Raw genomic sequence first — 13474 nt, forward strand, 5'->3', positions numbered from 1 at the left:
AACTTTGAATTGTTTGCTTGCAGCCTCTAGTTAGGAGTGTACAGACTATAATCAGTTTTGGTGTGGGATCAGACTGTTCTAGCATCATTAGTCCACCCCAATGAAAGATCATTTCACTATTTGAAACTACCTCACCTGTCCAGGAAATTAATTTATTAACATATAACTGTCCAGCCATCTAGCCTAATAGGTTAAGGTAAAGGAATGAATGCAAACTCTGAACATAATAGCCAAGGCACTCACTCAACTAGGACTCATTTTGGTTCCACAGTCACCTCATAGACAGAAACAGAATGCCAGAATGTTTAGGATTAAATAATTTTATAATCAATGCCTGCTAAGTCCTTTAAATTTAGCTTCTATTTTTCTATTTGCAGAAAGTTAATGACGTCTGTTGATGCCCAAATTCCTTATGAAGATGAGTGAGATAGTAATGACACAAATCACTTCTATTTTAATGAAAACATACTTCTGAAATAAAGTGATTAGTGAAGACAAGGGAGAATCCCCAAACTGGCCTCTAAATTCTGCTCCAAAAAAGTAAGTGTTTATACTGTCAAGAGAAAAACACAACTGACTGTAATTCCATTTGGAAAAACTATCCTCACTTTTGTCTTATAAATAACTGTATAGACAGGAAATAATTTGTTTTTGTTTTATTTTCTCCTGACACTAGAAATCAAATGTTTTCATTTGACACTGAAACTAGAAAACTGGATCAAAATTTCTCACCAGTTAACACAGTCTTACAAGATCTGGAGTCTTCTGGCTTTATTTCCAAATCCCAGCTCTTTGACTACCTTTGTCAAATTAAAATATGAATGCCAATTAGTGGCTGAGAGAGTTCACATTGAATCCAGAAAGTTCAGGTTTTTGCTACAGGATTAAATATTTTATATGGTATAAATGCAGATGCTAGGATATGGTTAATTTTTTTTCGCATTATTCAAATTTAATCGCAAGTGATGTTTTGGGTGCCGTTGATTGGTTAATGATGCTAGCTTTCATGTATGAAAGTTCTGATTCATCAACAAATAGAAAAATGTGCTCTCAAGACTCCATTGTTTCACCCACCATTTCATGAAATTCCTCTTGCAACCATATGAAAGATGACTGGTTAGACCACAGGGGCCCCTCTGTTAAACTAGAAAAAAGGGTTGTTGGGGGTTTGGGGTTTTTTTGGGGGGTGCATTAAGTAACATGAAAGATATTTAAATTAATGATTTTTTATTCTTAGTATCATTGTCTAATAAACCGAACTAACCATTCCAAGTATTGTAAAAATGGGATCCAACATTTATTGGGGAAATATTACCTTAAGTATTTAGTTAATGAATGTATTCTAAATGCTAATGTTTTTACTATGTTGGCAAACAGAAAAGAACCATAAGATTAGTAACAAATGTTTTACTCCTGCAAGTAATTATTTCACTTAAAACAAAATACTCAAGTTTTTTCCTCTTCCACAATATGAATTCTTCGATCTTTTTGTATAAAAGGCTTAGATGATCTGTTTTCTCTAGCCAGAATGACTGCATATGTTCAATAATATATCAGTTTCATCAGCTGCCATAGAATAGGCACATATGACAATAAATCATTTTGGGAACTTCCTGAATCCCAGCCAAGTTGTAGACAATAAAAGATTCTGCTTGTAAAGGCAGCTATAAAAGTTAATTTCATACAGGTTCCCCAGCACACATGCTATGGTTCAGTTCCAAACAGATGTGATCTTGGAACAGCAATGGAAAATGGCATGAAGTATTTTCGCTAACTTTGCACATCAGGATATTTAAGTACTTAGTGTTTTGTGCAACCTTTGGTCATTAACACATTGCAGCAGGTATGAAGGCTAAAATCATGTTTCTCCTGATTTTAAACAATAGTTGGATTTGTCAGAAGTTATATGCTTGTCTGAATTTTTGTAATTTGAGCCATTCTCTATATACTAGCAAAGCTCTCTATTAATGGTTTCCTGGGATTTATTTGCAACAATAATGATCAATCCTTTGGTTTATCTTTTGCTGGAATGGAGGTTTTCAAAACATGGTAAAGGTATATCCACTCCACATAAGTGCCGCTGAGCTTGAGAGTACAAAGTGCAATTGGAGTCCAAGAAAATGTAAAACAATTCAGCGCTTAGGTCTGAATGAGAGCACCATTAACATGTTAATCATACACCTGAAATTAATTAAGGCCAACCTACAGATTAAGGTGCTCCAGGCCAACAAAGAAGAAAAAAGTGGATTGATGATGTTATGTGGTGGATATTTAAGTAATTGCAATTTATACCAGCAGATTCCTTTAAAATTACATATGACACTTTCCATTAGTTCATATGAACTTCAGGACAACTTCATAAATTTATGAGGGATTCTTATTTTGAGGGTTTGAAGAAACAGGCTTAGTGACATTAAGTGACAATCCCAAAAAGGACAAAGGAAATAAAGTCCAGAATGCCAGATGCATGGTCTTGAAAGGCCATAGACTAGGGGTTCTAATGACCTCAACAGGCCCTTTCTCACTGCATTCTGGGGCTGAGCTCCAGGAGGGTATTCACATAGAGGACACAAGAAATGAAGTGCTTCTATTGGCTCAGCCACTGACAATCTGTGGCTTTGGTGAGTCACTATAACTATTGAACCTCCCTTTTCTCATCTTTAAATGTGAGAAGTGTAGACTAGAAAGTGAGTCCTATGTTCCTTTCTGTATCTGACCTTCTTTCTACACAGGTCCTCTGGATAGAAGTGGCAGAGACAAACTGCTATTTATTGATTGGCAAAAAGCACTAGGAAACACACTTTGTGAGGCTTAGGTTGATGCTGTCTCCGCCCCTTAGCCACATTTTATCACAAGTGCTTTTTATTTTCAAGAAATAGGTGAAATGCGTCATACCATGTGGCCTCAAAGCCAGAAGCTATTTGCTCTTGTACCAGCATGACAGACGTAGCAGAACCCAGTGCAGGCAAGTCAGTGAGCAAGAAATAAGGTCAGTCTAACCTGCCACTGTGCAACTTTCAGTTAGTCCCACTTGGGGTTGGCTCTCAGTCTAGCAGTTCATTTTCTTGGAACTAAGAGCAAGTGGTTTTGCTTCACCAAGCAGGTCAGAAACCAAATACCTGGACTGGGACCAGCCTGGTCCTTGCCTAAGGAACTAAGTTGACTGTGTTGTCTCCAGATTCCTGGACCAATTGAGCTAGTGCCACAGGCAGGAATGGGTCTCACATCCAGTCTAGTATCCTCCATTTTTCAGTTCAGAATTTAGCAAGTCTTTGTTAGCAGTTAGTCTGTCAGTTGAGTATTGAAGGTCTCAACTATTTAAATTCTAATCTGAGGCATTCAATAGGACTAGTTTGATGCCCAGACTATACAATGAGAATGATTCCTTTCATTTAGCAATCCTATGAAAACTAGAGTCCTGTGTTTACAATAACTAGAACATCTACAGCTCACAGCAATTACTCTCTAACATCATCATCTGTCATCAGAACAGACCAATTTACAAGATAATAGAGTTGATTTTGTTTTATTTTACCTAGTGGGTCAGCTCTTTGCAAACAAACTGGGCATTCTATAAGATAATAAATAGTAATTTAGTGGCAGGAAAGGGTCTCATTTGGCTTGTAGGGCACAGTTATTATTGGGGTTTTTTGGGGGGCGGAGGGGGTTGTTACTTGACAGGATTTGCATCATGGGTTTTTAGTCCATATTACTTCCTAGAAGGTGTTCACTGCAAAGGAGCTCTTTATACATTCCAGTGTTTGAAATATGTCTCTTTCAGCCCACAGAGGAGTGTACTCCTCTGTCCAATACAAGAGCAGGTGGTTTCGAACAGTCTCCACCCTCAAATGCCTTGTAGCAAGCACCTCCACAGAGCAGCCTGGTGCAGTAGGAATCCACCACTGGGCTCCTCATTTGACTGATGAAAAACCTCACATAGGGAAGAGATGAGCCATTTGTCCAGGCCACATTTGTCCAGGGACATTCTCTTGGCTTTTGGACTCTTTTTGCTCTGCGTCACCAGCTCTGGAAGACAGTCATAGAAGAACAGTTCAAAGGAAGGATCTTTTGTGTTGATTTTTATATTGAATCAAAAGCTAAAGCTTCTTTTGTTTTAGCACAAATAAACCTCAGTGGGGCCAGGTCAATTTACAATCCCTGTTGAAGAATCTTAAGTTCAATAAAAAGTAATTTTACAATTCTGAAATTGTACATAAACTAATTTTAAAATGAATAAAACACTGTAACACTAAGAGGATTAAGTACTGAATATTAATATCTGGCAGCTCTTCTTCAGCTTTAATACTTTTCCCAGTGTTGTGTCCATTGATATTTTCCCAATAACCAACCAAGATCAGTTCAGTCCTCTAGGGCAGAAATCTTTTTGCTCTCTGATGGTTTGCTTCTGTATTCCTCAGAGGATTTCATCAACTCACTCCATCTCTGTCTCTAAGATGCCTCCAGAGAAAGACTTCAGACTCTGTGTGAGCACTATGTTATCAACATCTATAGGGCTACAGGTGCTTTGCAAACAGTGTTCAGCAACCAGTGCTTCCATTCCCCAAAATCTCCTTGGAAAAAAAACAAAACAAATTATCTTTCTGATCACCAAGCAAATGCCACTCACAGCTGCACTATTATGGGCCTAGCAAAAGAAGGGGTTCAGAACTGGCCTCTCCAAGATGTGCCACTTGGGCATATAAGTTATTTTGAGGTGAAGGCAATTGAGATTTTGTGAGCTCACATGAAATTTTTACCTCTACTTTAAATAATTTAAATTAGGGCCCTGGCCTACAATAAAGAGCTATCTCCAGAGATAGCATTTTATGACCTATGTACAGGGCAGGGCAGACTTCGAATTACTGACCACCTGCTCTTACTGTTCTGCTGTGACTTGCCTCCCCTCTGAAGTTCTAAGGTGCTTACTTTATCCGCAGCTCAGGATGACATACGTGCCTCACTTTACCTTTCTGTCGCTGAACCTCTCATGTATGTGGGATCTCGGACTCTCTCCTGTATGTAGGGTTCCCATACACACAAATGTAATTAAAATTTCTCATTTTTCTCTTGTTAATCTATCTCATGTCTATTTGATTATTAGGCCAGCAAAAAGAACCTAAACCTAGAAGGGCAGAGGAAAGTTTCTTCCTCCTACGCACAAGGGAAGGCCAGGAACAGAGATGGCCTAGAGAGAACAAAAATGTTTGCCTGCAATTGGTCATTAATTGTTTGTATCTTCCATTAGAATTGGTTCATAGGTGTTTTCCCCAATTCCTAGGAGAGTATCTGGTAAGTAATATGGGTTAAATTCATGTCCATTAGAACAGGAGGAAAGGAGGGAGGCAAAGAGGAAGAATAATAGAGAAAGGGAGAGAGAGAAGGGAGGAGGAAGGAGAGAGAGAGAGAGGGAGAGAGAAAAGGAAACAAGAAAGAGGAAGGAGAAGGGAACGAAGAGGGAGGGAAGGGAGCAGAGGGGAGGTTCTTAGGGACAATTTAGCTTAGGGACTATAACAGAGGCTACTTGTCCACTGATACTCATTCTCCCTGTATCAATAATGCAAGTTCTAAGTTGTACCTGGGCATAACCCCACAGCTGAAGGCTGCAATTCCCAGCCTTCCTGCAGCTTGGGGTGGCCATGTGACCAAGGTGTAGCCAAAGGGATGTGAGCAGAAGGCTATATGCCACTTTCAGGTCACCCTCCTGGCTCTTTTCCTCTTCCTGCTGACTGCAGCTGTAGCTGTTTCCTTGCCTCCAGACCCAGCATGCTGATCTCTGGACTGTTACATAAGAGAAGGAGTAACTTTGATCCTGGTTACGTTGCTATATTTCAGGATCTCTCTGATTTAATTCATTAGCCTGTGCCTTAACAAATACAGGCACTCAGAGCTTTTCATCTTATAGTATGTAGCAGGGCGCATACGTAAACTGTGATTTACTCAAGTATCTTGTTTAAGTGAGTTTTAAAGTTTATGTCAATCAATTTACTAATCAGTTAATATTTCTCAGCATGTGTTCTATTCAAGACACTCTGCGTGGCACTATAGATACGTATGACATTATCCAGCCATCGAGAAATTGATCATCAGGCTCTGAAAACCAGGCAGACGCACGAATACCAGAAAGCAGCTCCATCGTTGTCACTCTCCACACAAGCAGCATCTATGGTGACGGCACAGGCCCACTTCTTCCACCTTCATCAGTAACACCCCTCCTGGCCCAAGGGGCCTCCCAACTGGAAAAGAATTTTGTGGTGTTTGAGTAAGTTTTCCCTTTCTCAAATCACTTCATTTTCCTCTACCTCAAAGTTTCCAATTATGAAATGGTCCCACTGCGACTATCGATGTCTACATCCGTGTGACTTGACGACTTGGGCTTTCTCACCCTCCACTGTGCCTCCTCCTGTCTAGTCCTAAGGCAAATGGAAGCGGGTCCACTGCATAGCATTTTGTTTGAGTCATGCACGGTTGATATTGAAAATAGGCACTCAATGCCTCTCTCCTTGCCACCCACAGAGAAAAGCTTGCCTGCTGCACTGGCCACTGCTGTGCCTCCTGCTGACAGACCGCCTTCCAGCAGCCAGAGAGGAGTGGCTGTGTCGACTAGCCTGGATGCCCAGGCACCACAGCCAAGAAAAGGCAAGAAAAGCAGGCCTGAACCAAAACAGGAGACACACGGATGAAATGAGAAGGAACACAGATTGATTCTCATTACGTGCCATTGGCAAGTGAGTCTAGAGCTGTTTTATAAAAACTAATCAAATTGTCATTGTTCACCACAGGCAAGAATAGTATCTATCCACAATATTGACCAACATTAAATGAAACACACACATGATATGGAGTTACATCTATTACTCTGGATGAATTACATCTCCAACCTACTTATGTGGGGGAACCAGGGCAATTTCTAAACGTTAGGTGAGGTTGACAGCAATCCCCAACCTCCTCGCTATGAGGGGAACCACTCACGATACAGAGAAGAGAGAAGTTGTTTGTGTTAGAAGACCTACTCAGCTACATCTAACTTATTGAGTGACAGTATTTTCATGTATAAAAATGAGATAGCAGTGCAGGATTTCTCTGAAAGTTACTGATAAGTGAAAATGCCCAGCATGCTGCCTGACCCAGAGCAATTAATCATTAGTTCTTAGCTTGATCAGAAATGAATAGTTAAAAATGCTAATCATTGTTCCAAAATGAAAATAAGAACTCAGAGTGACATGGAGGGAAGGGCTGCCAGAATATGATACGTAATAGCTAGGAAAATGATTCCTTAGCGGAAACCTATATCCTCTGAAAAGGAACAATTTGAGAAAATGGGCAAAGACACAGCATGAAGTGACAGAACAAATGTGTAGTAATGTTCTGAAACCAGAGGGGATTTCCAAGAACATGAACCCAGGAAAGGAAAAGAATAATTCATTGAGCTTCCCTCCAGGCAGGACGTGGGAGCAGTCCTGGCCCGAGGAGACTAGAAGTGTGCCTGTGGGTCATTTTCAAACAGAAATGAGGGAAGGGCCTTGCAAAACTTCCAACACTTCTGCTGTAATCAAGGTTGAAAAGAAACAAAAGGGAAACCTTTTGGAGAACTGGAAAGGAGATACAAAAGCCTGAGATAAATTGCATTTAAAAATAATATAAAATTCTATGTTCCTGTAATTTGCCAAACTGTTGGACTGTTGGCCTCATGAGACTTCCATATGATGTATAAAATCTCTTTGGGCGTTGATGGCATGTGTGCTGTTTCAAAGATGCCAGCGTTGGGGGGTGGAGGGGCTGCTGGGGGTTGTAGCCTACATTGTATGAGGAGAGAAATGAGCTGTCATTCTCAGGAAGAAACAGTGGGGTCCTGGGAGCATGCATGTCAGTGACACTCCAGATTCTGTTCTCTGGGCCTACCCTCAGCCTGAGATGTCATTGATTTGTACCTTTCTTCTAACAGAGTAAAGAATCGGGGTGTCTGGATTTCGCCAGTGCTCCCCTCAGCTGGAAAAAGTCATTATCTCATGGCAGAAACATCCACCTCTGCCTGGTAAGTAAACAGCCCCAGAACAGAGAAGTGACTCCTCTGAAGGACTCAAGAGCTCCTGATAATTAGAGAAGAAGAAAGGGAAGGAAATCTTCCCTGAATCTTCGACTCAAATCACAGCCAGGTTTATGATCGGGTGCAGTTCTGCTTTGCTTTCTTTCAAGAGGCAGGCAGAAATCCTACACTAACCACCCTGCCAGGCTCTAGCTTGTAAGCAGAGCCAGGGGCACCTTCTCTGTGTCCACACCTTGGGGACAGGGAAGGACAAGGAAACTTTGAGAACACTGAAGCATAATAAGCCTCCAACTGGGTACACCTGTCCTTCCTTTTCATGTGCCTGTCCCCCACCCCACACTTTACACCCCATCACTGCTGAGCCGGTCCCAGAGTTCCACACCCCAGTGGAGGAGAAGAGACACAGGGAAGACAAACCCAGGCAGAACTGCAATTTGACCCCCATGGGGCGGCCAGATGGCTCTTTTTCTGCCTAGGAATGCATTTCCCTCAGATGGCCCCAAACTCTAAGACAGTAAGAGGGCCTGCACTGCAGGCAAACATCAGCCTGGCACTCACTGCGATTTCAGCAGGACTGAAATGCTACAGTGCACCCTTGCTTCTCTGGACCCTCAAAAAGTTCAGAGTCGTTTATTTTCTTTTGCTTAATCTCTCTTCTTTGCCACCAGGACAGTGTGAAGCCTGGAAATCTGTGCTCAGCACAAGACAAAACAGAGAGGAAGAGCCGGCACAAAATGTTTTCTCCAGCATGCTGCCTGGGGAGCCAGGCCTTGACTTTGACATGTGCTGGAGGTGTGGTGTCCAAAGTAAACCTTTGAACTATTTTTTTGGAACCTCCAAAAAGACCCTACACATCAAAGGGGATCTGATCCCTGCTCCGTGCGTTGCAGGCATCGTTAAGCATTTTGCATGAATCAACCACCTTCTGAAAGAGAAAGGAAGCCCAAACTCAAAGCACATTGCCAGTCCTTGGACCCAAATCTGGCCCCAAGCACATGCTCACCACATGGCTTCTTCCCCTGGTTCAGTGGAATCAAACCCTGCAGACACGCCCCAGGCTCCTCCATCGCACAGCGATTGTCACAGAGCCATTCTCAGCAGCCTCCCAGGTCAGGATACAATGGGGCCACTTGTTGGCGCAGCCTCATGCCCCTCTCCCATGCCCACCTCGAGGGAACCCACATGAGCTCTGACTCCAGTCACGAGGGGAGCCCTGCTTGGCTGCCCCACCCCGAAAGCCAGCACAGGATGCAGTCTGGAGCTGAATAGGGAGGCCTGTGTGAGCTCCTTGGCACCATGCCCAGAAAGCCACATCTTATGCAAGCCCTGGCATTGGTGGGCATGGCAAAAAATTCCAGTCTCTGCAATAAGGCAGAGCAGGGGACACATCCTGAGGTTTGGGACTCTTCTGCCATTTTTCTTCTATGGAATTCATTCAGTTCCCCACGGGCCCCTGTGGTGATAAGCAGGCGATGAGATGAAACTTCAGAGACCACAGTTGTTCCAGCAGCTCCTGGAAATTGGTGAGGTGTTCTCTTCTGAGCAGCTTAAGGGGGTAAACATCTTTAGGCCCTTCCCTACCAGCTGTGCTTTCTATAGACCCACAACTGAAGTGATCATTTGAGGGCAGCAAGGAGTGGCCCTGGGAGGCCACTTATGTCCTCTTAGCTCCTAACAACTTCAACCCACTAACAACCTTCAAAGCGCTAGGAAGATACCCAAACCTATGATTTCACTGGAGGTATGTGAAACAGTTTTTAAGACAAGATGCTATCATTCTTGGCAACTGTCTTTTTAAACGTCATTTTCTCTTCTAGGTTCAGGACAAGAAAAAAGGCTTCAAACTGCTAATGCAACGTCATTGGCAAGAGTTTTAATTAGCAGTTCAAAACTGCCCACATTCTGGCTTTTTAATTAATAGGCACAATTTCTGTTGAGTTCTACTTCAACAGGAGCTATATGAAACCAGTGAGTGGGTAACACTATTCCATTCAAATAAGAAGTAAAAAAAAAAAAGAAAAGAAAAAGCTGAATTAGAAGGAAGAGAGAAGACAAATATATTATTCCTCTGGGTTATACCTTTATAATTAAACATTATTACTTAACACCTCTTGCTGGAAGAAGCCCTTTACCCCATGACGAATCAACCCCTTGACACTGTGACCCTTGAGTCCAGATGCCGGGGATCCCAGCCAGACACCCTCACTCAACAAATACTGACTGAGCATAATATCTGCCAAGCACCAGGCAGGTGCCAATGGTTCTGAGATGGTGACAGAGCTGGTCCCCACTGTCCAAGAAGCTGATAGTCTTATAGAAGATAATTACCAAAGAGAAAAGCGCTGTATGACTGGACTACAAGCACCCAAATGCAGAAATGCTATCTTACTCATTTTTCTCGTCCCATGATCCAGGCAAGGTCTAAACAGAGTAGGCAATTGTTAAATATGTTTGTTGAGTGACAACTACGGGGTGAATGATGGTGCCTTCACATGTACTGTGGTGACACAAAGGAGGGATGACCAACTGTGCTAGGGTGGAGAAACACAGATGACAGCTCCCTGGTGCCTTAAGGCAGGGCCATTCCAGGCGTTCTCTATGGCTTCTGATCTAATTGCTCACAGCCCAAGCAGACCACCTGTTAAATACATTGGTCATCATCATGGGGAGAAAACCGAGACGCTGGATCTGGGTCTTAAAGACCAAGCGGGAGTTTCCCAAAGAGAAAAGCTGGGAAGGATATTCTGGACAGACAAAGGCAAATAAACCTGCAATTTACCAAAGCAGGTGGAAAGTTCTAAAGAGAGAGCCTGGGTGATCGACAGGAGCCAAATCCCACAAGAGCATCATCTATCACACACAGGAGTGCAGCTTTTATCCTGAAGGGGATGAGGAATCATCAGAAGGCTTTCATCAGAAAGGAACCTGAGGAATTGACTTTGATGAGAAAAGAGACAAATCTGGAAAAGGACGTGTTCAAAGGGTTTAGAAATGGATAAGTGGAAAGTGTGAGAGGTTGGAAGTGAGGCACTGGCAGTGGGTTAGAAAAAGGGAATGAATGGATGTGGGCATATTTGTGAGGCAGGCCATCCTCAGACAAACTTAGGGATGTATTAGATGTGAATGACAAGAGAAGAAGAGTTTAAAATAACTTCCAGGTTTTTGGCTTGGATAACTGAGAATGGGGGATGCGGGTGGGATAGGGAATCCACTAACATGCTAGGACACAGGAGCCCAGGAAGGGTGGGGCAAGGAATTGATGAGTTTTACATGGTGAGCATTGCCTTTGACATGACAGATGGAGCAATCCAGTGTGGGTCCTAAGTTCTAGTGCCCAAGCAGGAGATCTGTCCTAGACAGTTGGACCTCTACTGGTCTGCAATTTGCATGAGTTTTTTCTCCACAGACTTATGAAGTCTCAGCATATCTCTCTCCCCGTGTCTGCCTCTCCATCTCTCCATCTCTCCTCAAAGATTTCTGTATGAGTCATCCCCAGATGCTAATTTGGAAGATGCCACGGAAAGCAGTGCACAATCTTAAGGTGGCTATGACACTGGTGAGTTGCAGTTAAGACAAAGCAGACTCTAGGAACACTTCCAAATATGGAAAAAACAGTCAAACTTCCTTTCTCATACCTGTTCCAAAGAGCTCAGAAAGAATCCCCAGTGCTCTCAGTAACCTCAAGGAAGCTTTCCCCTTTTGAAGAAGAAAAGAAATAATAATAAAAAGAGAATCTTGCTTAGCACATATCATCAAAGTCTTAGCCTATACTCCGTGCTCGATCTGAACCACAAGCAGGCTTCTAACACTCAGTGATGGTCCCAACAGACATCTACCTGTTGAATGCTGAAAAAGAAATCTCTAACAAGAAATCCTGAACAATCAATAGACTGCCTTATTATCTCCTTCCCTTCTGATATTTTTCTTACAGTCTTGGCTTCCTCAAAAACCAAATTATTCTGTCTGAACCTTCTTCATTGCCCCCAGCTCAATGAATCCATTTCTTTCTGGTGCACACTATAATTCCAGGTGGTGAATAAAGCCCAGGAAAAAATCCAAACATATAGGGTTGCTGCATAGCCAAAGGGCTCTTCCTGATCAACTTGATCTTCCACTAGGTCTGCCTGTGAATTAAGTCAGTTCTATTGGTGTCATGAGAATATACAGCAAATTTCCTGTAAGAGTTTGGCCTTAAGATAACAATGGTCAGGAATCCCTGTCATTTAGAGAAATGAGTTCTACCCATCCCTGTGAAGAGGGCAGTGTGCACATATATTACTGTGTCGACTATTAAACTACTTCCCTTTCAAATACATTATGAACCCTAAGGTCAGCACAGGTGAGCTGCCCAGAAAGAGGCACAGAAAATGAGATCTCGTGTGTTTCAAATAGAGTCGACTCTCATTGTTCATTGTAATCATGTTCTATAAACTCCTAGTGAACACTGAACCATTGCTCCTAGGGAATTTCCAAGTTAGGTTCCTTGTAAGCCACTGGTCACATTTCCATCAGCCAATCAATATATGACCTTGTTCAATGTGTGTTTCTGTTTAAAGACACTTCCTTCAATATATATTGTTGATTCATTAACACTGAACTCACAGCCAACAGCACTATAATGCATGACTGAAAAAAGATTCTCTGATACATATATTTAAGACACATCACAGCCTTCTCACACTTAGGAACACTTGGGTAACAGCCCTGGCTCCTGTGGCTCAGTGGATTTGAGTGCTGGCCTGAAAACCAAAGGGTCACCAATTTGATTCCCAATGAAGGCACATGCCTGGGTTGTGGGCCAGGTCTCTGGTAGGGGGCATGTGAGAGGCAACCATACATTGATGTTTCTGTCCCTCTCTTTCCCCCTCCCTTCCCCTCTCTCTAAAACTCAACAAATAAAGTCTTTTTTTTTTAAAGAGCACTAGACAGCACTTTAGCACTATACTTGAAGTGCATGTATTTTAAGTGGTGAAATAGCCAACAAAAAGCTCTAAAGTGTGGGAAATTTGGCACTAAGTAGACCATAAAAAGGACACTTGTTCACAGTATGAAAGCTGAAATCAGAAGGAAGAACATAACCATGTTCAACCTCAACTGGAAATGTGAGTGTTGGGTGACTCAAATTTTTTTACCACTCTGTGTATGTCTGCAACTGACTGTGAAAGCACTGTAATTACTGACTTAGCATCTACAAATACATTTTAGCCAGTATGGAAATTTGTAAATATGTATCTGTGAGTAATGAGGATCAACTGTAGGTTGTGCTGTTAACTCTTTCCTCTAACCCAGATATTCTATAGGGGATCGTACTAGATGTTTAAACACATTTAAGCAGTTCATCTTAAGGCAGTTCATTCAAGCCATTTTCCCCCTTTTTAGTATACTTTTAAAAACAAAAATAAAAATGAATAAATGACCACTAATGTTATG

The sequence above is a fragment of the Artibeus jamaicensis genome, unplaced genomic scaffold (assembly GCF_021234435.1).
Source record: "Artibeus jamaicensis isolate MK-2021 breed Jamaican fruit bat unplaced genomic scaffold, CSHL_Jam_final contig_482, whole genome shotgun sequence".
Taxonomy (NCBI): Eukaryota; Metazoa; Chordata; class Mammalia; order Chiroptera; family Phyllostomidae; genus Artibeus; species Artibeus jamaicensis.